This window comes from Pogoniulus pusillus, chromosome 32 (genome assembly GCF_015220805.1).
Source record: "Pogoniulus pusillus isolate bPogPus1 chromosome 32, bPogPus1.pri, whole genome shotgun sequence".
NCBI classification, from domain to species: Eukaryota; Metazoa; Chordata; class Aves; order Piciformes; family Lybiidae; genus Pogoniulus; species Pogoniulus pusillus.
Genome location: NC_087295.1, coordinates 5,796,733 through 5,820,347, shown reverse-complemented (window position 1 = coordinate 5,820,347; position 23,615 = coordinate 5,796,733). Strand labels below are relative to the sequence as shown.

The window sequence follows — 23,615 nt, the reverse complement described above, 5'->3', positions numbered from 1 at the left end:
CACCATGTCAGCCGTGAGGAAACGGGGGGTGGCCTCTTCTGCCAGACAACCAGCAACAGAACAAGGGGACACAGTCTCAAGTTGTGCCAGGGGAAGTATAGGCTGGATGTTAGGAGGAAGTTCTTCACAGAGAGAGTGATTTGCCATTGGAATGAGCTGCCCAGGGAGGTGGTGGAGGCACCGTCCCTGGAGGTGTTCAAGAAAAGACTGGCTGAGGCACTTAGTGCCATGGTCTAATTGACTGGATAGGGCTGGGTGCTGGTTTGGACTGGATGATCTTGGAGGTCTCTTCCAACCTGGTTGATTTTATGATTCTGTGATACTGTGATTTGCCAAAGATGCATATCCTGTTGAAGTTTTCTAATTGAAACTACCCCTTCAAAGGGTCCAGAGACTTTGTCATATGTCTTAAGTTATATCTCATGTCCCAGTGCAATTACCGTTTAAATGTAACTCTTTAAAGGACACTACAGACAATGAGAACAAAGTCCCACTGCCATCTTGTACCTATTCATTATTAAGGAGTTACCTGTGGAGCTTTGTTGAAATCTTTACATCATAATCTCTGAAAACTTGTAGGGCTTTAAAAAATAAATCACTTAACTTGTAAAAGTTAAAAGGGTTTTTTTAATGTCAAGCAAAATTCACAGCAGCTATGGGGGGGCCTGCACTCTACCAAAAACAGTTTGGAACTCATGTGAATCCAGGATCCTGGATAGAAAGATTGAAAGATGTTTTTCTTTTAAATAAGTTTTTCAGTTTTCAGAATGTTAAATGCCAGAGTTGTTGGTGTGTATTAGCATGTCATAGGTAGCAACTTTTTTAAAAAGAAATATTTATTTCTGGGTTTTCTATAAATTATCTACTCAATTTAACTGGCTTTAGGGGGTTGATTTTTTTTTTTTTTTTTTAGGTTTCTTTGTTTTCCAGAAGCTAAGCCATAGAATTTAGATTATCATAAAATCAACCAGGTTGGAAGAAACCTCCAAGATCATCCAGTCCAATCTAGCACCCAGCCCTGTCCAATCAACTAGACCATGGCACTAAGTGCCTCAGCCAGGCTTTTCCTGAACACCTCCAGGGACAGCAACTCCACCACCTCCCTGGGCAGCCCATTCCAATGCCAATCACTCTCTCTGTGAAGAACTTCCTCCTGATATCCAGCCTAGACCTCCCCTGGCACAACTTGAGACTGTGTCCCCTTGTTCTGTTGCTGGTTGCATGGCAGATGAGACCAACCCCCACCTGGCTACAGCCTCCTTTCAGGTAGTTCAACAGTGTTTTGTTCCAATATTTGGGTAGAAAAGACAAATAAAGTAGATAGAAGCTATCCTAGGATTCCAAACTGAGCTAAAAGCTATAGCCCAAATTTTGGTTAAACCTAGCATGATAAAGTTTCTTGGAATTGATTCAAATTCATTTATATTTTCAACTTAAACCAAATAATTTTAAGCATAAAGCAAAACATTTACTAATCTTTTGTACTTATGCATGTGTGTGTATGCATGTGAAGGCTTTTTACATATGAGATGTTCGAACCTCAGAGACAGAAGAAAAGCTTTGCTGACTTTTTAACATCTATATCCAGTTTTCAGTTATCTCTAGGAGGTGGATTAACCCACTTGATCACATTAAGAAACTCAAGATCACTCAAGAAACACTCTATGGATATTTCATGTTGGTTGAAATGATGGTATACAACAATGAGATGTAGACAGGTGGAGGATGAAGAAACCTCTGAATTATGAGAGATGCTTTGTTTCTAGTTAGTTTAACTCATGTGGGATAAGAGGATGCTCTTTGTCTAACACCTTTCTAAACCACCTCTTAGGAAAGCCTTCAACTCCTGGAATGCCTGCGATGAACTGTGCACCATAGAATTAGTGTGGGTTTATGTAGCTCTGTGAGATGAGGGGACTTGGTGAATCCTTTTTTATGTCTAGGTGCTGTTGGGTCTGCTATGCTATGAGGATGTTTTTCTCCTCTCCTAATATGAGGAAGATGTAGAATAAGCCCTGACATGCTGACCTCCACACGCTGGTTGGCTTTGGTATCTGAGCCTTCACTAATGTGCTGCCCTATGCTCTATTCCTGAGTTGTGTAGTCAGTGTGGGGAGCTCTCTACCCCTTCCAATGGAGTGGAGAAGTAAATCCATAGGTACACTGAGGCTGGGTAGACCAAATGCAGGCTGGGCAGTGGAGGGCCTCTCCCTAATCCCAGGGTGCAATGGGGAGCTGAGGGATGCTAGGAAGGGCTTATGCCAGCTGGGGAGGAAAAGTTCTGCATTGAAATGTATCAGAGCCAAAGCAGAATTCAAAGCCAGCAAGAGTTCTGCAATCAGTTTCTTCTTCAGCTACTCTTCATTTTTTCTGACAACCCATTTGAATGTGACCTCATGAGGCTGCAGGACTGAAGTGTAGGTAGTCATGGTGGCTTTAGCAGACCCAGCTACCTAGGAGCTGAGCGCAAGCTTTAGCAGTCGGCTCAGGTAGAGCAAGCTGAATGCTTTCCTCCAGATTACCTTTCATGTATATATAAACAGCATTTGCTGCAAAATGTGTGAACTATGGAGCTCAGAGTCACAGCCTGCAGCACAGCAAACTGGTTTTTTTTCCTGGAGCTCATAATGTGGTAATTAAATTGCTAACAGGCACCTTAGTGATGGCATTTGCTGGAGAGATGTGAAAACCTTCTTACATTCATACCTTTCTGTAGGGGACCCACCAGTAGAAGCAGAGCTATCAGAATCAGGGTTTTTTTAATATATTTTCTTCAATGAGTACATTAAATTTTTATGTGGAGTGAAATGGGACAGGACGTGTTTCCCTTCCACTGCACAATGATTTATTACCCCAAAAAGACTGCAGAACTAATTAGCAGAGTAATTAATTAATATAAATTTGCATATTTGCATTTGCAATTAGTGCAGCCGACTGATTAGTCTGAAAATGGGAAGTTTGACTCATTAGATGTTAGTATCTGCTGGACCGGAAAGCGGCTGCCAGATGAGGCGAAAAAGCATAGAATAAGCATGAGCGTCTGCGCGCGCAAGCTCATCATGTCTTTTGTTAGAAGAAGGGAGTGCAAATATGTGGTCTAAGATACTAAGGCTGCTATTTTTTTTCTTCTTTTTTTTTTTCTTTTTGTTTTTTTAATCACTTCTTCAGCTGCTTTTCCCAATAATTTACTTCCTGCGATGTGCCGCTGCAACTGTGAAACTCACCGATGCTTCCAAACAGACAGACTTGTGAGGGGAAGGTAGCTGCTGCAAATCTGATTTAGCTGCCAAAGGGGAGCTGTAAGGAGCCTCCTAGGCCATGTGATAGATGTGGCAGGGATATTTCCCCTCTTCCTAGTTACATTGTCTAGCCAGTTGCTAGTACTGAGAGGTCAAGCTCATCAGCGCACATAAAAGCCTGGGACAAGTGATAAGCTTTTCGGGTTGCTGTGCTGTCACCTATTTCTCCTTGGACACCCTTGTGGGTGTCTCAGTGTACAACTATAGGACCTTCTGCTCTGCATACCTGAGCTCAGTATTCCTGGGCAGCCATTGTGCCAAGTTCACAGTATCACAGTATCATCAGGGTTGGTAGAGACCTCACAGATCATCAAGTCCGAGGTTTGAGAGAACTTTGAAGATAGTTGTGTCTATCCACTGAGTAATATATCCCAATGTCATAGTATCTATAGGCTGATTACTAATGCTCTTCTCAGGATGGCAGAAAAGACCTGGTTTTCATGGGGGGTTAGTAGAGGAAATCCTGGTACCTCTTTGGGACACTTTACCTTGTTCTCTCGCTACATTTCCAATCCTCCCCTTGTGAGACTGATCATCTCCTCTTCAAGATGACCGGAATGAGGATGGGGGATGAGCAGCGGCTGGCCCAAAACAGCCCTCTGGAAACTCATTGGGTCCTTGTCCAAACACTTTGATCAGATTTTAACTGTTAGTGCCACTCTGAGATTTGTGTGGGTGGTGTGGAAGATTCAGATGGCTATTGCCCGTCACTTGCCGTCGCTTTGAGTTTATAGCAGAGTGGAGTTGAAGACTTGTAGCAGGTTCCTCAAACTCCTCTGCTGTGTCACAGTAAGCCACTTTCCTCCTTCCTTTTATGAATTTTTTTTTTTTGAGGGGTTGTTCTGGGGTTTTTTTGCTGTTAAGCTTAAAATTTTTGCTGCACCTGTTAGAGCTGTAGTTCAGATACAACAATGCTTTCAGTAAAGTAGTTTCTATTCTGTTCAATCAGTGAGTTTAAGCTAATGTACACTTTGCAGGTATAAACTTGGTCCCCCTGATGTACCTTCATTAGCTTTTAAAATCTAAACTAGGCCTAAATCAACAGGAGTATCTTATAACCTTGAATCCATTAATTTTTGTTAGATTTGCAGGTGTTGATTGAGTCCCAAGATGCTCCTGACATGTCAGATCTGTGCAAGATAATGCAAACCATAATCATCCTTATGAAATGAGGCAACTCCTACTTCTCCTTCATACACCTACACCCAGGTATGATATTTTATGGTTACAATGCCTGTGTGAGGATTACAAGCAAAATTATTTTTCCCTTCCTCCCTATCAGTAAGTTTTAATTTTACATTTAGCACTAGAAAAAAATATAATTAATTCTGTTAGTAGTTGAAAATATTTTCAATGGACAAATATTATCTCCTATTAATATTATTTCTGAAACAGTATCTGTTTCAATTGTGAAATCCAGTACTAGTCAGAAAGAGTTTATGAGTAATGATCTGAACAACTATGGGTAAAGAATGCTACTTCAGAAAGTATTCTAAGTACTCCAGGTGAAAATATATTACCATTACAGTCATTCTTTATAATGTATTTCAGAAATTCTGTCATACTCAATCACATCATAAACAATTAGGAGAAAACATGAGCAAAAATAAGATTTGCCCTTCATGAATGTCATCTCAGGTAAAAGCCAAATGATTTGTACAGCAAATAACCAAATCTGCTTTTGCTCAAAGTCATCGTTGTGCTTGAAATGAAACTAGATTTCCAAATGCATCCAGGACCTACAAAGGCAAATTGGCTCCCACTGCTGTTCTCGGTGCCCTGCTCCCATTGAGTTCTCCCTCTGAATCCTTTGGCAGTCCAAAAAAAACCCTACCTCTGTAGGCAGATGAGGGGCATTTTGGACATGAGAGCTTGTATACATATGAGACAGCCCTGACCTGGAGTCATGCCACTGTTAGGTAGGTGCTCACCCTGATACAGAACTGTTGGGGCTCAGGACCACACACACAGATCTATCCTCTTGGAAGGTTAGGGTTGTATTGGTACCCCGGCAGCCTGAGGCACAGGCACATGCATAGCTCTGCATGTCTGCAAGTTCCCAAGTCACTGAGCTGTTCTTTGTTTTAATTTACAGACAGCTGTGAATTGGCTTTTGGATCTAGATTGAAATATCATCTTTCCATATTTGCAGATTTGTGTTTTGACCATCAAAATCTTGCTGAAGAAAATAACATTCTGGCCATCTAGGGAGATCCTTTCCCCTTAACGCCCCCCCAGACGCTGACTCGACAACTGAGAAGCTGTTCACCTTCTTCCTAAACTCCCCCGTGAAAAACAGCCAAAAAAAAGCATTCTGTTTTCACCAAGTCCAAATGTTTCATTTCAGCTTTATTGAAGAGTTGCATTTTGATAAGGCTGTTTGATTCCAACCACAAAGTAAACCGTTTTGCAGAGCATGACGCATAAGCAAACAGAAAAGTACAGGGTGTACGGTGCCTGCAGTTGGAGAGCACCCCCAAAGAGACTTGAGCAGCAGCAGTGACACAGCACTCTTCTTGGCTATGGTACAGTGCAAAGAGACGGATCACAATGCAACTGGCTTCCTAGGTCTAATTAACTGCACAGGGCCAAAGGAAAACCTGTGACATTCAAAACTGATAACTAGGGGAAAAGTCATCTGTATTCATGAGACAGAAGATGGGCAAAAGCCAGCCTCCATTTGGACTCTAGCATTGCCTGCAACAGTACGAAATACGGAGGTCTTCCACCCCAAGCACTGGAGAAATACAGATTGAATATTGATGCAAAGGGAAAAGTCAGAATCTCTCTTTCTGTGTAGTTAACATACTGGTGAATCTGTCCCGAGACAGAAAATGGTTTTACTTAATAAAAAGCATGATATTTCTGCAATCTATTTCATAGCAGAGGCAAGGAAAATGGGATTTTTCTAACAGCTAAAAACATTTTTTTCTGCAAACTCTATCCTGGAAAATGCAAAACCAAATCATCTCCCAAGATTCTGGTGTAGACAGCTGAGCTATTTCAGCAATCACTTGCACAAGCAAGATCCAAAGAGGTAAAAGAACCTCTTATACAAAAGTGTGGTTTAAATCAGCCCACCTTCTAAAATTGGTACAACGAGGAAGAAAATGACAGCCTGAGTATATACGATAGCCACAAAAAAAGTAGCCCAGTATTTCAGGGAGGCTACAGGCTCACTATGCTATAGGTTATTATTTATCAGGACTTGGCAGCATATTCTCAATGTTGCCTGCCCATCCTGGGCAAGGCAGGTGAGACTGGAAGAAGAGAGGAGCAGCCACAACATTTGGTAGGAAACACCTGCTGGCCTATTATCAGCACATGAGATTTCCTGGGAAAAGGGTGCAGGATGCTTGAATGTTGACAGGAGGTGAAAACATACATGACAACTTAGAGGTATGCGACCAAGACAAGAGGGAATACCTCTGCTCAGCCAGAATTCAGGAAGCGTAAACTAAACTTGGATCACAGCAGAATATAAATCACTGTATAGCAAACGAAGGACTTCAGGTGCCATGAATTCAGTGAATGCCATAAAACAACCTCCCTTAAAAAAAAAAAAAGGAAGAAAAACAAAGAAGGAAGAAAATAGAAGCTGTGTGTTGGTTAACTACTTACCAATTATTACTGGGCACCAGGATCAGCAGAAGTGGCAGGGCCTCCATAACAGCCAGGATGAGGCAGAAGTCTGTAGTGTGAATGATGCTGTGTCGCCTTGGGAAGGAAACAAAATACTTTATGAAAACAAGGGGAGTCCCACTCAAGGAAGTGCTTAACAAGCAGCAGTTGAAACAGCACTGAAAGTCCACACTGGAAGGATTGAGAGTACAGATGTCAACACAGCAAAATGACGTTTAGATGTAAAACTCTGGATTATTGCTGTTGTCTGTGAGCATCAGGATCCTAATCGGCATGTAGAGAGCTGTGCTCTCACCACTGAAACACATCACAAATCCCCAGAAGACATCCTTGACATCTGTGGCATCTGTGTGGCCAAGACTTCATTGCAGGACTTTTAAGCTGGGAAGGTGCTCCATGAAAGCACTATGCAAACATATATGGAAAATAGCTTTAGGAGATTTTTCTGGGCTGCATTTGTGTTGGGCAGCATGGTGCAAAATATGGGGAAGAATTGAAGACGCAGATGTGTGTGCTGCAGCAGCAGCTCTTACCATGAAAGAAACAGAAAGTGATGATGTAGCCAATCTTTTGGAAGAAGGGACCATGTCAAGAGGGTCTGTACAAGAGTAAGTTCTTGTTGTCCTGGGGGAAATAACCAATTGTGGGAAGAGTAGTAAGTTGAGTCCAAAAAAAGCTGTGGCTAGAGTCAGAAAAAAAATATTTCTAGCAGACATCTTCATATGTCACTATCCAAAATATGGTTAGGAGACCCAGTCTCCCAGTTCAACATTTGTACACAGACAGCCCCATGCTAATGCACAGAGCACTGGGCTTGCTCCATTTGTCAGGGCTGTCACTGAAGGGAACCTTTGAGCACACATCTTGGACCTAGAATAGTGAGGCAACAGCCCATCTTCTCTGGTGTGTAGAAAATTGCCTGATGGTGAGTGAAGGTAAGAGAAATTTTAGGAGACCACTTCAAGAAAGCAAGGTCAATTGATACCATATTGCTACCAAAGTAGTCCTAGGAGGCAGAGAAGAAATTTTGCCTGACGACTGTTACAGATCTTTGAGGGTGGGTGTCTGATGCCCGATCAGTGGCTTGCATGCCACACTGTCCTAGGTGCAGCAACTGTGGGTGAGTGGAGCACACCATTTCCTCAAACAGCTGAGTTATTTCAACATACCTGATGATTTTTCCCCTGGCTCCAGCTATAAAGGTGTTTCCCATTCCGTGGCCAGGCATTGGAAAGCTCAGCAAATCAAAAGAACTTCCTGTCTGGAGGAAATAGGAGGAAATCCTCCTATGACTAGAGGCTGTAAGGTGGAAGAACCTCCTTTCTGACAGAGGGAGACCTTATTGGACAGTGCTAGGCTGATGTGGTAATCACCCAGGTGTAACGCAAAACATTCCGTTAGAAAAAGTAGTCACTGAGGTGAAGCTGCAGGCTCCAGGGAGTTGCTAATATTAGTTCAACTGTTTCTGATAGTGCAGACTCAGACTGCAATGCAGGAGCTGTGAGTGAGATTTGCTAGTAGCAGTCACAAAAGCCCTGTGAGAAGAGGAAAAGGAGAACATTGTTATAACTCTGGCTTTCTGCCAAACTGTAGCTTCCTCATCCAAGATATTTTCTATGGTCAATGAAGAGAGAAAGAAAGTTTTTTAGAGGGCAGTCGTGAGTGCTTGTAGTAGAGGCTTGGACTACACCTTTCTTTGTTGGTGCCTTTTTTCCTACTGCTGACTAGGAAGAAACCTGAGGAGTTCAGGTCTGTTGTGGGTGCTGTGTAGGAAGCTGTCTTGTGGTAGGTGTTGTGATAACTCTTACATGTCTTTGCATTCAGAAAGTAATACTTGCTCAGGACACTTAAGGATTTTCCAGCTCAAACTCTTCCAAATTGATGCCAACAAACTTCCTTCAGTTTTTGGTGGTGAGGTGGAATACTTCATGTTTATGCCCAGTGAGATGGCTGATGCCCCTTTAGCAGACAGACAGGCCTCTTATGTATGGGTGCTTAGGTGGTTTGCAGAGAGCAAGGGTTGTGCTTGTGAAAAGACAGTCCTTCTTAGCTGAAGATAAAATGTTCATCAAAAAGTTGTGCTTACACAAGTAGGTTTCTTCCTCACCTCAGGGAGAAGCCTTCCAGTGGCAAACCTTGAGGAGAGGTCAAAGGAAGGCTACTTAAAGATTAAGGATACAGGGTTCAGCCTTCAACCAGCAAAAAAAGCTGCACAGAGTTTCCTATCAGTAGCCTTAACCAGGGGACTTCCAACAAAGGGGAAACCCCAACAAATTTCCTTTCAGCCACAGCACCAAACAGTGCTGTGGTTTGTGAGAAAAGGCAAGCATCTACATGCAAAGACAGGCTCACAGGGCTCATGTCTTTCATGCAGGGCTTACACAAACAACTTCTGCCTCTTGTTCTCTCATAACTGGGTCTCGTTCTTATGCATATGCAGTACAGCCTTGTGGTTTCCCTCCTGATGCATCATCTGTTGATGATATGTGGTATATGAAGGCTGTGGGAAGGAGGGACCACAACAAAATAGAGGGACTAGGGTATCATTTCAAGGACCTCAGGCTGTGAGTACACTTCATTCTTTGGGTCACACGCCAGCACATCTTAACGTGCCTCCCGTGGCAGAGAGTCTGAGCTGCATCTCCCATGTGTGGGTGACATGTGCCGGGGATAAAACGCTTGAGGGGTCCAGAAATACTGGTGGTGACAGAAAGAGTCTTTCTAACACAAGGTTTGCAACTTATCCAAATTGTACTGCGAGCTTGGCAAAAAAGGGTTTCAGAGAACCATCTGGTGGTGGTTTGGCATCCTGTGGGAGCTGAGCTCCTAGTTAGTGGAAGGTCTGGCCAAACAATAAGATAATTATGGCTACCACTGACTTTAAAGATCTTCTTTTGTGGTTGCTTCATCGCAGATGTTTATATTGGAATGAGAATGGACACTGAGCTGTAGTCTCCTTTTTGATGATGGCTGTGGGTGGGCAATATTTGGTGGTTGTTGGGATGATGAGCTATAGGGAACGTGAACCTCCGTGCAGCATTTCTGACGGTACAGCATTTGACTTTCAGCCTCCAGAACCTGCTGGCTCTCAGGAGAGTCAAGAGACAGCAGACCCAGTATTGAACACACATCTTCCTTCCTGCTTTGTACATCCTGCTGTCTATATTACCTATGATTAAAGCAGCAGTTCTAGGGAGTGCAGCATTACAAATGACATTGCAAATCTTTCTACAAATATCTAATTTCAGCAATGTTTGAGAGTTTAAAAGACATACACTATGTGTTACAGGCTCCCCAGAGAGGTTTGGAGTCTCCTTCTATGGAGACTTTCAAGCCCTGTCTGGATGCGTTCTTACACAACCTGCGCTAGATTCTGTGGTCCTGCTCTGGCAGGGGAATTGGACCTAATGATCTATGGAGGTCTCTTCCAACCCCTAACATCCTGTGATCCTGTGTTTTCTTCAGCCCTTTTTCTTCTGAGAGTAAGTGCTGAGAATCCATTATATCCCCCTAGTAAAATAACAAATCTTTCATTACTCTGCCTCCTATGCCAACCTTGTAGTGGCTGCAAATATTCACAGTTAACAATTACTGTGCTGTGAAATGAAAATAATTTACTTGAAAATAGCACCATTTGGAACGTGGTGCAGCTACCCTACCTGAACATTGTGTTAGAAGGATGAACTGAGCTTCACAGACACCTCACACCATCCAAATTACTGCAGCAGTTGTGCCTGCAGTTCTGTTGCTGAGATTTGGTTTTCACATCCTATTCTCTACACCCAAAAATAGGAAACCCTTTTGCAAATCATAGAATCAACCAGGTTGGAAAAGACCTCTAAGATCATCCAGTCCAACCTAGCACCCAGCCCTAGGCAATCAACTAGATCATGGCACTAAGTGCCTCATCCAGTCTTTTCTTGAATGCCTCCAGGGATGGTGACTCCACCACCTCCCTGGGCAGCCCATTCCAATGCCAATCACTCTCTGGGAAGAACTTCCTCCTAACATCCAGTCTAGACTTCCCCCGGCACAACTTGAAACTGTGTCCCCTTGTTCTACCGCTTGTTTTGGCCTAAACCTTTATAAACCAAGCCTCAGTATGATAGCCTTGGAGGTCTCTTCCAAACTGGTTGATTTTATGATTCTCTGGAGACTTTGAAGACCCATCTGGATGTGTTCCTGTGTGACCTGAGCTAGATTCTATGCTCCTGCTCCGGCATGGGGGTTGGACTTGATGATCTGTAGTGGTCACTTCCAACCCCTAACATCCTGTGATCCTGTGTCACTCACAGCAAGAGCTTGGTGGGATAAGGATATATTAATGAAGGGCATGTGACAGCAGCATTTGCTCCTGCAGCTCCCATACTACTGTGTTGGGATTGGTGGTATGAGGAGGAGGAGGAGCCGCCTGCATTACTGATTCAAATTACAAATCCCTGAAAAGTTTAAAGTGCTACTTTGGAAAATATTTCTTTGCAAAATAAGCAATAGTGTTATTCACATTAAATAATCTTGGTGGTGGTTTTGGTTTTCTTTTTTTACAGTAAAATCTGCAAAGGTGGTCTTGAGCATAACCACAACAGTATCTATCACAGTGGAAAGGCTGCAGGCTTTGGCAGGGAAGCAGTGGGAATGAGTGGTTTGTGGGAAGGTTCAGAAAACTGCTTCTTCAGCCACGTCTTGTAGAGAAGGATTCACAGCATGGGCCTGCACTTTTAAAATCCCAAATTCCTCCTTCCAGATTAACAGGAATATAAGAGCCTAAGGTTCACCAGCTTTCAAGATGAGGGAGGTGTTAGTAATAAGACATCGTGCTGAGGATTTTTTTTGCTGTCTAGGTAGGAAAAGATGCAAGAAGATTCCTCATTAGATTTTCTATTAATGTCTGAGGGCTGTTTTGAGGTGAGCCATTATGGCCTGAGTACTAGAAAGGGGTAAGCAGTCCAGGGATTTGCTGAAGTTACAAGAACTCTCTATATGGTGGAGAGCAGGAGCAACCATGCCTATGCTGGCAGTCTCAAGAGGGTGATCAGAATATGATCCTCTATATATAATTTGCTGTGCCTCAAATTAGAAGTCAAAAAGTGAGGTGGTTTTGGAAAGCTTCATGAGATCTGTCAAATCGTGCTAAAGCCACTTCTTCAATCACTGAGGTATTTTGGGAAAGTTACTACCAGGGATTGAACCAAAGAACAGTTGGGGAATAGCAGAAGAGAACACAGAACTGGGAACACAGATGACAAATAGGTGATGATTAAAGTGAAAAAAGGAAGAAAATACCTTCCTTAGAACTTACCCTCATCCCATGGCTGTTTACTTGCAGGCATTTGTAGTATAGTCAAGTCTCCCAGAGTTATCTAAACACAGTGAGAGTCTAATTTCATGGAACAGTCTAGAAGAAGACTTCCATGCAGTGTATGGTACAGAAGAACTGTCAGAAATGTCTGTTGGACAGTAAATGAAAAACTGTCTAGTTAATACATATTGAAAGTGAATATCTCAAAACATATCTGGAGGCTTTCTTTTAGTTTAGCAACACCAGTAAATGTCATCTTCCTTTGATTGATGATCATGATTATCTTGTGCATATTCTCTTTTTTTCTAGAGAATAGATGGGGCATATTGCACTTGTGAATATGTTCTTGCTACACCCATTTCTGATGACAGGGTACAAGAGAACTGCAAAATCATTCCAGTGAGTAATAGCTTGAATTTATGTTAGTGCTTTTGCATCTGCAAAATATCATCATTGTATGGCAAAATGTATGGTGATGAAGGCTTGGAAATCCTAGGAATATTAACTGCATAAGGCAGTGTATTAGAAGAATGTGAGTCTTGAATTTATAAATACAAATATATGCTCCAAAACCCTGGATCTCACAAATAGATTTAGATAGACAGAAAGAAGACATCTGAACATTGTCTAGAAAATTGCCCTTGTTCTGTACGGTGTAAGAGCCTCCTCTCTAATCAGACTACTTGAATCTACTGTAGGTGTTGCTGTCTCTATTACACTTTCAGTCTCATCTCATTTATGTTTTAGTGTAAGTTCTGTTGCCATAGACATCTTTATTATACATAACTGTAACTGAAGTGTCCAAGAGAGCTTTCTTATATCTACTGGAGGCTCTGTCTTTCTGCATGATTCCACCTAGTGCACATGCAGTGCAGGAAGTCCAGACTTGCTCATCACTCAGCCTGTGATGATGGCATAAACTGGGACTCATTCCTTAACATATTAATATGGCTGTGAGAGGCTTTCTGCTAGGGTATATGGACATCTTACATGGCTGATCATGCCTGATGACAGTGTCAATCATTCTGGAATGACACAGGGCTGTGCAATGTACTACACATTCCATAAACAGAGAGGAAGAGTCCAGAGGATAAGTTGTGAAGTTGGCTTCAAAATTAGTTTACTAACCCTGTCCACTTTATTTGTGGTCTGGTTTCTGATGCTAATGTAATCCTTTTAATCCTGAAACTGAGTTTTCAGAGGGAAACATCAAATGTTGTGAAACTTGCTGAATCTATGAGCTGTGACAACACTATCTTTAAGCTGTCTCTGCAGTTTTGTGTTAATACACCTACAATGTTTTTATACATTGTTATTTTTAAAGCCTATCAGCAGAAAGGCAAATATCAACATTTTCCCTCTTTTCTGCTTTTCATTTCATTTTAAAAGTGCATAGTCTAATGTCTTCTATGGGCCAGAGCCTGAATTCCCACCTTGTTCTGAAGACAGAATCACAGAATGTCAGGGGCTGGAAGGGACCTCAAAAGCTCACCCAGTCCAACCCCCTTGCCAGGGCAGGATCACCTATACCAGATCACACAGGAAGGTGTCCAGGCAGGTCCTGAATATCTCCAGAGAGGGAGACTCTACAATCATCCTGGGCAGCCTGTTCCAGTATTCTGTTACCTCCACAGGGAAAAAAATCCCCCTTATGTTTCCATGGAACTTCCTATGCCTCAATTTCCATCCATTGCCCCTTGTCCTGTTATCAGGCATCACTGAGCAGAGCTTGGTTCCATGCTCTTGAAACTTGCTCTTTACTTCTTTATAAACATTAATGAGGTTTTCCCTCAGTCTCTTCCTCTCCAAGCCAATGAGCCCCAGCTCCTTCAGTCTCTCCTCGTAGAAGAAATGTTCTACCCCCTTAATCATCTTTGTGTCTCTGCGCTGGACTCGCTCAAGCAGTTGTATGTCCTTCTTGAACTGGGGGACCCATAACTAGACACAATACTCCAGATGCTGCCTCACCAGGGCAGATGACCTTGCTCGATCAGCAATTACAGAATTGTCAGCTTTCAGGTGGAGAAGGCCACTAAATCAGTATGAAGGAATGAGACTTAATTGTCTGCCAGGTTACTATACTTCACAACTTAAAAAGACCAGATCATGCTGCCAGGTGGGGGTTGGTCTCTTCTCCCAGGCAACCAGCAACAGAACAAGGGGACACAGTCTCAAGTTGTGCCAGGAGGAAGTATAGGCTGGATATTAGGAAGAAGTTCTTCACAGAGAGAGTGATTTGCCATTGGTATGGGCTGCCCAGGTAGGTGGTGGAGTCACCATCCCTGGAGGTGTTCAAGAAGAGACTGGATGAGGCACTTAGTGCCATGGTCTAGTTGATTGGATAGGGCTGGGTGCTAGGTTGGACTGGATGATCTTAGAGGTCTCTTCCAACCTGGTTGATTCTATGATTCTATGTTGCCAAAACTGAATAGTTCAACTTTCGTGTTTCTTGGCAGGGATTTTGTGGCTTACCACATGCCCCAAAGGCCTGAAGGATGTAGGTAGATGATCCAGTAGCATCAATGTCAATGATGTGTGAGAGGATCCTAAACTGGTAAGGAAATAAGGGCTGCTTGTGTAGGCTTTTTGCACTGCTAACTTCCGTGATACCAGGATAATTTCATTCAAGTACCACAGTATGAGGGGAAAAAAAAATCTGCCCTGGTAATTGAAACTTTACACCAGGCAATCTTTCATTTGAATACATCAAATGTACACATTACAAGAAACTGTTGAAAAACCCAGACTGGAAAACCCCAGGCCAAACCATCTACCTCAAGATTGAAACCGATTTAAATTCCAAGAATAAGTAGCTGACAAAGATAATTTTCATAGATTAACATTTTTCACCTGGGTTTTATATATCTGGAAGATATATACACTGCATTGGTTATGCATTGATCAAACTTTTATTGTGCCAGCTGTACTTCATAGACCTGAAAAAGTGATTCAAGCAAAACAAAAGAGAACATAAAAGCACAACTATAATGGTTTTAAATCCCAAAGAGGCAATTACAAGTTTGATTCCAGTGATGCAGCTGGACTACATTGGAAAACTAAACACTTTACACATATTAAGTAGATATGAAGGCTAGGACTAGGACTGTAAATAATAAATCCATCCTGCGGTTTTATTTGTGAAGTACAACCCTTTTAATAAGTTGGGGAAATACAGCAATAAAATTCACACTAATTCATGTGTAAAAGGTAGTTTAACACAGCCAAAATATGTTAAAACAGATTTTTGTTTTCCTTTCTTTTTTCTTTTCTTTGTTTTCCTCCTTTTTTTTTTTAAAGAAAACTGAGTAGCACATTAATAACTTCAATAAATCAGATGAAAAATTGACTAAAATAATGGTGCAAGAGGAATTAATTGTAATTCTTTAGCCTTTGTGTGTGTGTTAGGGTCGAGGACAGTGCTTTCTGTTTAAAATATTGGCCTCGTTTTGTAAAGAAAAGTCAGATAATTACAGTACATCATCTTTGCTGTGGGAGCTAAGGAGAAGAATAAAGGGCAGGGTAGTGGAACACCTAAGAAACCACCTATGCAGTGACTCAAAGATAGAGAGGAGACTTTCTGCTTTTGATTGCAACCATGTTTTAGAGCTACTCTGCAGTTCAGTGCATTTCTATGTTGCATGTAAGTAGATTGTGCTACTTGTGCACTCAATTGCTTCTGCTGAGCGCGACTGGACCTCCAGCAGCCAGGCTGTTTGTGCATCTGGTGTCAGGCCTGGAGTCATGGCAATAACTGGCATATCTATAAAGAGAAAAGTCCAGCTGCTCTTAGCCCTTCTGATAACTGGCTAAAACATCTCTTACCAAATGTATCCGTCACTGAACCGAACAAAGTCTGTGGCTCAAGTAACAGTCAATTCTGCACTGTCAAATTTCAGGTGAAGTTCATTGGGTCATTGCTGCTTTCCATGGAAGCCTGGATGGATTTACTGCTTCTTTTCACCACAGACTGCTCTGGAAAAACAGTATTAAATATGCCCTGGAATTTATAAAGCCATCATTCCTGAGAAATATGACTCAGAATGGTGTTTGCCACCATCTCACCTTCACATTTGAGGACACTTAGAGGATGCAGCTGTGCACCCAGGTGGTGGAGGTATGTAAACTGGTAGATATTGGAAGAGTTTGCTTCCTGCTTTAAAAATGCATGCTTTATTTGTCAGAAGCTGTTTTTGAACATGCTTAAAGCTCATGATTAGCACCTCTATCAACTGCAAGAGAGAAATCAGACGACAAGATACAGTTGAGGTTTGCAGAAGGCAAACGTCTCAGCGGGCATGGGCTGAGACGTTAAGAACATAACTAGTGCCACCTATAGATAGATGAAAAGTAACCAGTGGAGCTGTGGTCTCCTTTGCTGGTGAGGTGCACTGGAATAGCTTCTAGATTTTGATGGCAGGGTGGTTGTTTGTACTGTTTGCAAGGTTGTAAACAGGTTGTATTTATTGATCCTTCCCAGGTTTCTGTAGTATGGCCATAGTACTGCTTTAGTTGGTGTGAACAGGTTGTATTTGTTGATCCTTCCCAGGTTTCTGTAGTATGGCCATAGTACTGCTTTAGTTGGTGTGAACAGGTTGTATTTGTTGATCCTTCCCAGGTTTCTGTAGTATGGCCATAGTACTGCTTTAGTTGGTGTGAACAGGTTGTATTTGTTGATTCTTCCCAGGTTTCTGTAGTATGGCCATAGTACTGCTTTAGTTGGTGTGAACAGGTTGTATTTGTGAATCCTTCCCAGGTTTCTCTAGTATGGCCATAGTACTGCTTTAGTTGGTGTGAACAGGTTGTATTTGTGAATCCTTCCCAGGTTTCTGTAGTATGGCCATAGTACTGCTTTAGTTGGTGTGAACAGGTCGTATTTGTTGATCCTTCCCAGGTTTCTGTAGTATGGCCATAGTACTGCTTTAGTTGGTGTGAACAGGTCGTATTTGTTGATTCTTCCCAGGTTTCTCTAGTATGGCCATAGTACTGCTTTAGTTGGTGTGAACAGGTTGTATTTATTGATCCTTCCCAGGTTTCTGTAGTATGGCCATAGTACTGCTTTAGTTGGTGTGAACAGGTTGTATTTGTTGATCCTTCCCAGGTTTCTGTAGTATGGCCATAGTACTGCTTTAGTTGGTGTGAACAGGTTGTATTTGTTGATCCTTCCCAGGTTTTTCTAGTATGGCCATAATACTGGTTTAGTTGGTGACTGGGAAATGCAGAAGTACACCAGGGAATACAGGGCATTTAATGGGGAATGTGGTTTCCTTCAGGGGAAAAATGAAACCAATATGGTTTTCACACTGCACTTAAAGGAGCCTACAAACAACCTGAGATGAGGAGCATGCACTTCAGTTTAGTTACTCCTTTGCAGCAGGACCAGAATAGAGCCAAAACTAGAGCTAAGAAGGAAAAAGATGAACAATCAATGAAACGAGCCTAGGAGCACAGTGATTTTTTTTATTATTTACACAATATTTCAAGGGCTCTTCTCTAGTTTTGAAGTCATGTTATGATTGTTGTTAGTATTTTTAAAGTCAATAAATAAATTTAACCCCCCAAACATTTCAAGCCATATAAAATACCAATATAGCACTCTTATATATATATATACATACAATAAAGTAGGAATGGTTTAAGGAAAGCTGTAAGCTTGACATCAAGCCCTGGGTGCTGTTCCCACATCCAACCTTTCTCATCTAAATTCTGTAGATTTTAAATCACATTGTCTTATTTACTTTTCTTCTTTTTCCCTGTGGAAGATCAAGCAGAATAACGAGAAATTCAGATAATGGGGAGAGTTGGTAGAAAAGTTTCTTGCTTCTGTTTCATGGGACTCTATGTGAGGACAAACATAGTAGCAGCTGTACTTGGTTACTCAGTGAGGAAGAATGCTGAAATGAGAATTATAGAATCAGTCAGAGTTGGAGGGGACCACGAGGATCAGCCAGCTCCAACACCCTTGCCATGGGCAGGGACTCTCTACTGGAGAGCAGGCTGACCACAGCCTCATCCAGCCTGGCCTTAAACACCTCCAGGCATGGAGCCTCAGCTACCTCCCTGGGCAACCCATTCCAGGCTCTCACCACTCTCATGCTCAACAACTTCCTCCTCACATCCAGGCTGAATATCCCCACCTCCAGCTTTGCTCCATTCCCCCCAGTCCTGTCACTCCCTGATAGCCTAAAAAGTCCCTCTCCAGCCTTTTGGTAGGCCCCCTTCAGATCCTGGAAGGCCACAAGAAGGTCACCTGGGAGCCTTCTCTTCTCCAAAGTGGACAACCCCAACTCTTTCAGTCTATCCTCACAGGGGAGGTTGAACTTTGATGTTTCCACCAGTTACATGTGGATTTAGGCAAGCTCAGTGTCACTGAAAATGAAAGCAGAAGTGAGGTCAATTGTAAAATCCAACTGATTTTATGTGTGGGATACTCTTTTAATAGACTAATAGAAAATGTTATTTTCACTTCCCTTTGCAATTATATTTATTATAGCTGAATGGAAACGTGGGTCTGAAGCTGACTTTCTCCTGTACTGTTTTTTTAGCAGCTTCCAGCAGAGTTTTTAGAAGTGTTTTGCAACATTTTTTGTTTGTTTGTGGGTTGGGTTGGTTTTTTTTTGGTGGTATAGCTCATGTATGTTGTCATTTTTCTCTCTTCTTTCCTTCTGTCCCTGCGTGAAGAGAGTGATACGCTTCCCGTGAGACTTTGTGTTGCCTTTCCTTGCCTCCTACTGCTCATCCTGAGGATGTGCCACAGCACTATTTTTTAGTCACTTGTACTCTATCTTCCACTTCCATTTGTTGAGGTGTACATACCCTGCTTTGTACTATGTCTTGCATTTCTAAGGCTAAAGATAAAAAGATTTTACTCTTTCAGATGTTAGGACATCCTCCCTATCTGATGCTTTGTATGTTGTTGCCTTTTTATTGTCAGTATAAAACGTTTCATTGCCTGTGGGATAAGCAAGAGAAGAAACCAGCATGGCAGGCCTTTTGTGAAGCTTCAAGCTTCCAGTCTCTTCTCTGATTATCTTCTCTCCACACTTATTTCCACCTGGTGAAACTTTGAGCATGGTTTTCCCTTTTTTTCTTGGGTATTTTAAAGATAAATTTGCCTGCTTGTTGGTGAAGATAAGTAGATGTCTTCGAGCCCACCAGATAGGAAAGAGTGATCCTCCTATCTATAGCAAGCACAAGTGACAATTTTAGTAGAGTTGCTGTTAAATATCACTATCTGGATTCGAATGTTTGCACTAAGATTAGCTGCCAGCACAAAATAAATAGCATGAATATTTAACCAATAGCTACCATTCCTCATGGTCAGCTACTGCTTTTTTGTTGCTGTTTAAAAGCCCCCATACTGGAGACAAAATGCCTACTGAGAAGCCCTGTGACTGTTAATAATTGTGTAGCTCCCAGGAAAATCCAGTTCATAGCTTGGTGCATAATCAGGAGTAAATGAAAAGAGTTTACTCTGCGGATGGATAGGCAGATGCCTACTTTACACCTCCTTTAGAAAGAGTCTTCAAGGATGAGGTCACGACTTTCAAAAGCACAGACGTTTAGTCACTAGAGGGAGATATGATGTCGTGAAACATGGAGCACGGCTGCCACCACGGAGAGCTCCGGCAGGAAAAGTCCCTTTCGGGGAGGCTGCAGTGCTACTGCCCAAGCGAAGCGCTGCTGATTTGTTAAGAAACTGGAGACAGTGACAGAAGCCTTCATAGACTTGCCCGATCCTCTCGGATCACATCAGCAGTGCCTTTCTGTAAAAGATAGCTGGCCAGAGGTCTAGTTAGCAGGAAAGGCTTTAACTGTATCTGCACCTAGTGCTGGTCTGCTCGGTGCCACGTTGCCCATCTTTCTCCTGAAACCTGCTGGGTAAGACACGTTTTCTCACCTCAGAGCAACGTGACTGAATGGAGAAGGGGAGGTCGATAGGCAGAAAGCTTTGCCCCTCCTCAGAAGCTTTTCTGTTGTCAGCAGTGGACTTGCACACGTTGTTGTCTCCTGCTGCGTGCCACCCCGTGACCATCTATTTCCCCACCAACGTTTTTGGGCTGAGCAAAGATCCTGCTCTCAGGGTAAGCCAGTGAGGGAAGGAGATGCAGAGCAGGTTCCCAGACCATTTGTTGGCATGAATGGGAGACTTGTTTTTATTTTGCTGCAAGAGGCTGTAGGGAACAATCTGTGCAACTGTTGGCCTGGAGAGAGCAGTATGCAAGGCTGGATTGACAAGGTCTCACCCCAGTGGTTTACTTTAAAATGAAAGCTTAGGTGCAAACATTAGAGGCAGATTTTGTGCCCACTGGGAAGTGCTTTGATCAAAGCATCAAGCCCAGTGTGAAGTCCACACAAGTGTTATCATTCATCCAAAAAACAAACAGACCAAGGCAAAGGCCCTGTCCACACTGGGATCAGGATTGGGCCAGCACCAACCATGTTGCTGCTGATAAAACCACAGGGAAACATCTCTACATCTGGAGCTTATGTTCAGTGTTAATCCATACTGGGCTGCTGCTTAATACTGTATTTAACTAGAGTGCTGCAAATGTGTGGTAGATGACATTTTTTAGCATTCCATTAATAATAGGTGTTATTTATCCTTCATTGCCCAGAAACATTTTAGGGATCGCTGTTAATATTTCCCTGAAATAAATGTTTATGGAATCATTAACTCTGGTTTTATTGGCCATATTTCTTACAAAGCTTCTGAGTCCTGCCTTCAAGTCTGCTAGGATTTGTGATCCTATTTTCTGTTTGCTTTGTAGATTTTGTCTGTCTGTGCAATTTGAAGAGAGGATTGTAGAGAGTAAGATGGAGGCAAGTATGCTTTATTTTAATTAAAATGCTAACATAAGAAATTATCTTATTGAGTGATTGTGTTGTAACACAGCCACTTGCTCTGCCATACAGTAGTTAAGTGTGATTTGATGCTTCCTCTAGAATGCTTCCTATTCTCCAGGGCTTATACTGTAGCCAAAAAAATTTCCCCTTAAGCTGAAACTTGGCACACAAAATCTCAGCTAAACTTCATTGCTGCTTGAAACTTAAATCACGAAACTTTGCTTTCTCATGTTCACATTGCTTGGGGACACTAAACCTGGTGGCTTGCTGCATAGCTTCTTTGTGGGGTAATTGAATGGTTCAGTGTCTTTCTAATATTAAAAAAAAATGTTGCTGGCATTAACTTGTAATAGGAATTCATTAATGCTGACTGCAGAAAAAAACCCTTGTGTCCAAGACCAGAGGAGTTCTAGTTGGACATACCTGTACCCCTGCACACAAATCAAAACCCAATTCATTTTCTGGCAGATTTTTCCTTCTTTGCCCCATTCCAAATGGAAACCTCTTGCCATCTGTGGAGAACTCATCACACAGGCTTCATGACTGATCCTTGTCAGAGACAGAGGTGTCAGCTAGCTGGACATTTGGTCTGACTCAATCATGGATGCTGTCTATTCTCCACAGAACAGTTTACAAAACTATTGAATAGCCAAAGGTGTGAGTCTAGGCTGCTGAAGACCTTAAGAAATATCTCCAATCTATGGTTATTTATCATAGAACCAACCAGGTTGGAAGAGACCTCCAAGATCATCCAGTCCAACCTAACCCTAGACAATCAACTAGGTCATGGCACTAAGCGCCTCAGCCAGGCTATTCTTGAACACCTCCAGGGACAGTGACTCCACCACCTCCCTGGGCAGCCCATTCCAATGCCAATCACTCTGTGAAGAACTTCCTCCTAACATCCAGCCTAGACCTCCCCTGGCACAACTTCAGACTGTGTGCCCTTGTTCTGTGGCTTGTTGCCTGGCAGAAGAGATCAAGCCCCACCTGGCTACAACTAATGGTTTCTGAAGCAAGCCATGTGTGTTGCTGAACATATTGCCTGTCTCCATGATTCAAAAAAACTTGATTGGACAGTTAGATTTGGGCAGGTCTTTGATCTTTTGATAGCAGCATGTGCATATACATGAGAGAAGAAAGCCAAGTCTACTGTAACCTGAGGATACACAGGGATTGAATCTAGTACAAGCTGCACACCTGGGGCAAACAAGTACTTATGCAACAAGGTTATGCAGTTGGACATTGTATTTGCATTTACTTTTTTTTTCAGTGAATTGTGTACCTGACTGATATGAAGCCATTTTTGATGCATGCTTTTCCAAGATCTGTACCTCAAATTCAGTAGTTTCATAGAATGCTTTAGGTTGGAAGTGACCTCAAAGATCATCCAGTTGCAACTCCCTGCCATAGGCAGGGACACCTCCTACTAGAACAGGTCACTCAAGGCCTCATCCCATCTGGCCTTGAACATCTCCAGGGAGGGTGCATCCACAACCTCCTTGGGCAGCCTATGCCAGTGTCTCACTACCCTCACTGGAAAGAACTTCTTCCTAACATCTTTCTTAAATCTCCCCTCTTCCAGTTTGAACCTATTACTCCTCATCCTGTCATTACAAGACCTTGTAAATTGTCCATCTTCAACCCCCCTGTAGGTTCCCTTCAGATCCTGGCAGGCTACTCCAAGGTTTCCTCAAAGTCTTCTCTTCTCCAGGCTGAAGAGCAGAGTTTTCTAACTTTTTTTTTTTTTTTAAATATTCACCCTTTGAAATGTCTTTGCATATGAAGAAATGAAAGAGACAGTGTTTATTAGATGAAAAATTCCATGTTTATGAAATGCCCATGAGAAGGGCTCCCTTTGGTAAATAAGGAACAATGTGACTTCTGTCAGTTTAGGTGTGGAGGAGCTGGTGAAATTTTTGTACTTGGAGAAGTATGGATTGACAATTTCAAAAGGGAAATAAACTCTTAAGTAGGAGAATTTGTAGGCATTTAAGCCTGTCGAGAGCCATAAAGAAATTCAGAAGACAACAGGATCAAACATGGTGACAGGGAGCTGGGTGTTGATAGAAGTCATTTCCCTTGGGATGATGATGGGAGAACTCTAAATAGCCTGCTCATTGTAGAGGTTATAAGCTGTCTTTAATACTCAGCAAAAATACCACGGACACAAGTGAGTTGTAGATTCACAGAATGCATTGGGTTGGAAGGGACCCCCAAAGGTCATCTTGCCCAACCCACCTGCAGTCAGCACAGGCATCTTCAATTAGATCAGACTACTCAGGGCCCCATCAAGTTTGATCTTCAATGTCTCCAGGCTTGGTGACTCCACCACCTCTTTGAGTAACCTGTTCCCATATTTCACTACCCTCACCGTAAAAAGCTTCCTCCTCACAGATACAACCTAAATCTAGCCTGCTCTAGTTGAAAACCACTGCTTCTCATCCCATTGCTATGTGCCCTTCTAAACAATCCCTCACCAGCTTTCCACTTAAGATACTGAATGTTTCTATAAGGTCTCCTCAGAACCT

The 23,615-nt window shown here is 42.4% G+C and overlaps 2 long non-coding RNA genes across 3 annotated transcripts in view; both read left to right on the top strand.

Annotated features, from left to right (window-relative positions):
* The window catches only part of LOC135189352 (uncharacterized), a 39,543-nt gene extending 34,009 nt beyond the window's left edge, over positions 1-5,534 (top strand). Inside the window, exons 3-4 of the long non-coding RNA XR_010308047.1 lie at positions 4,383-4,508; positions 5,452-5,534. This is a non-coding gene — a long non-coding RNA (uncharacterized LOC135189352). The remainder of the gene's footprint in view (positions 1-4,382; positions 4,509-5,451) is intronic.
* A 1,717-nt stretch (positions 5,535-7,251) lies between these two features.
* LOC135189351 (uncharacterized) lies at positions 7,252-21,091 on the top strand. 2 transcript variants are annotated; one of them, XR_010308045.1, is made up of 3 exons: positions 7,252-7,549; positions 16,137-16,354; positions 21,009-21,091. It is a non-coding gene; the product is annotated as an uncharacterized LOC135189351 (long non-coding RNA). The 2 variants fall into 2 exon arrangements; XR_010308046.1 differs by lacking the exon at positions 7,252-7,549 and adding an exon at positions 14,713-14,794.
* Positions 21,092-23,615: the final 2,524 nt, after the last annotated feature.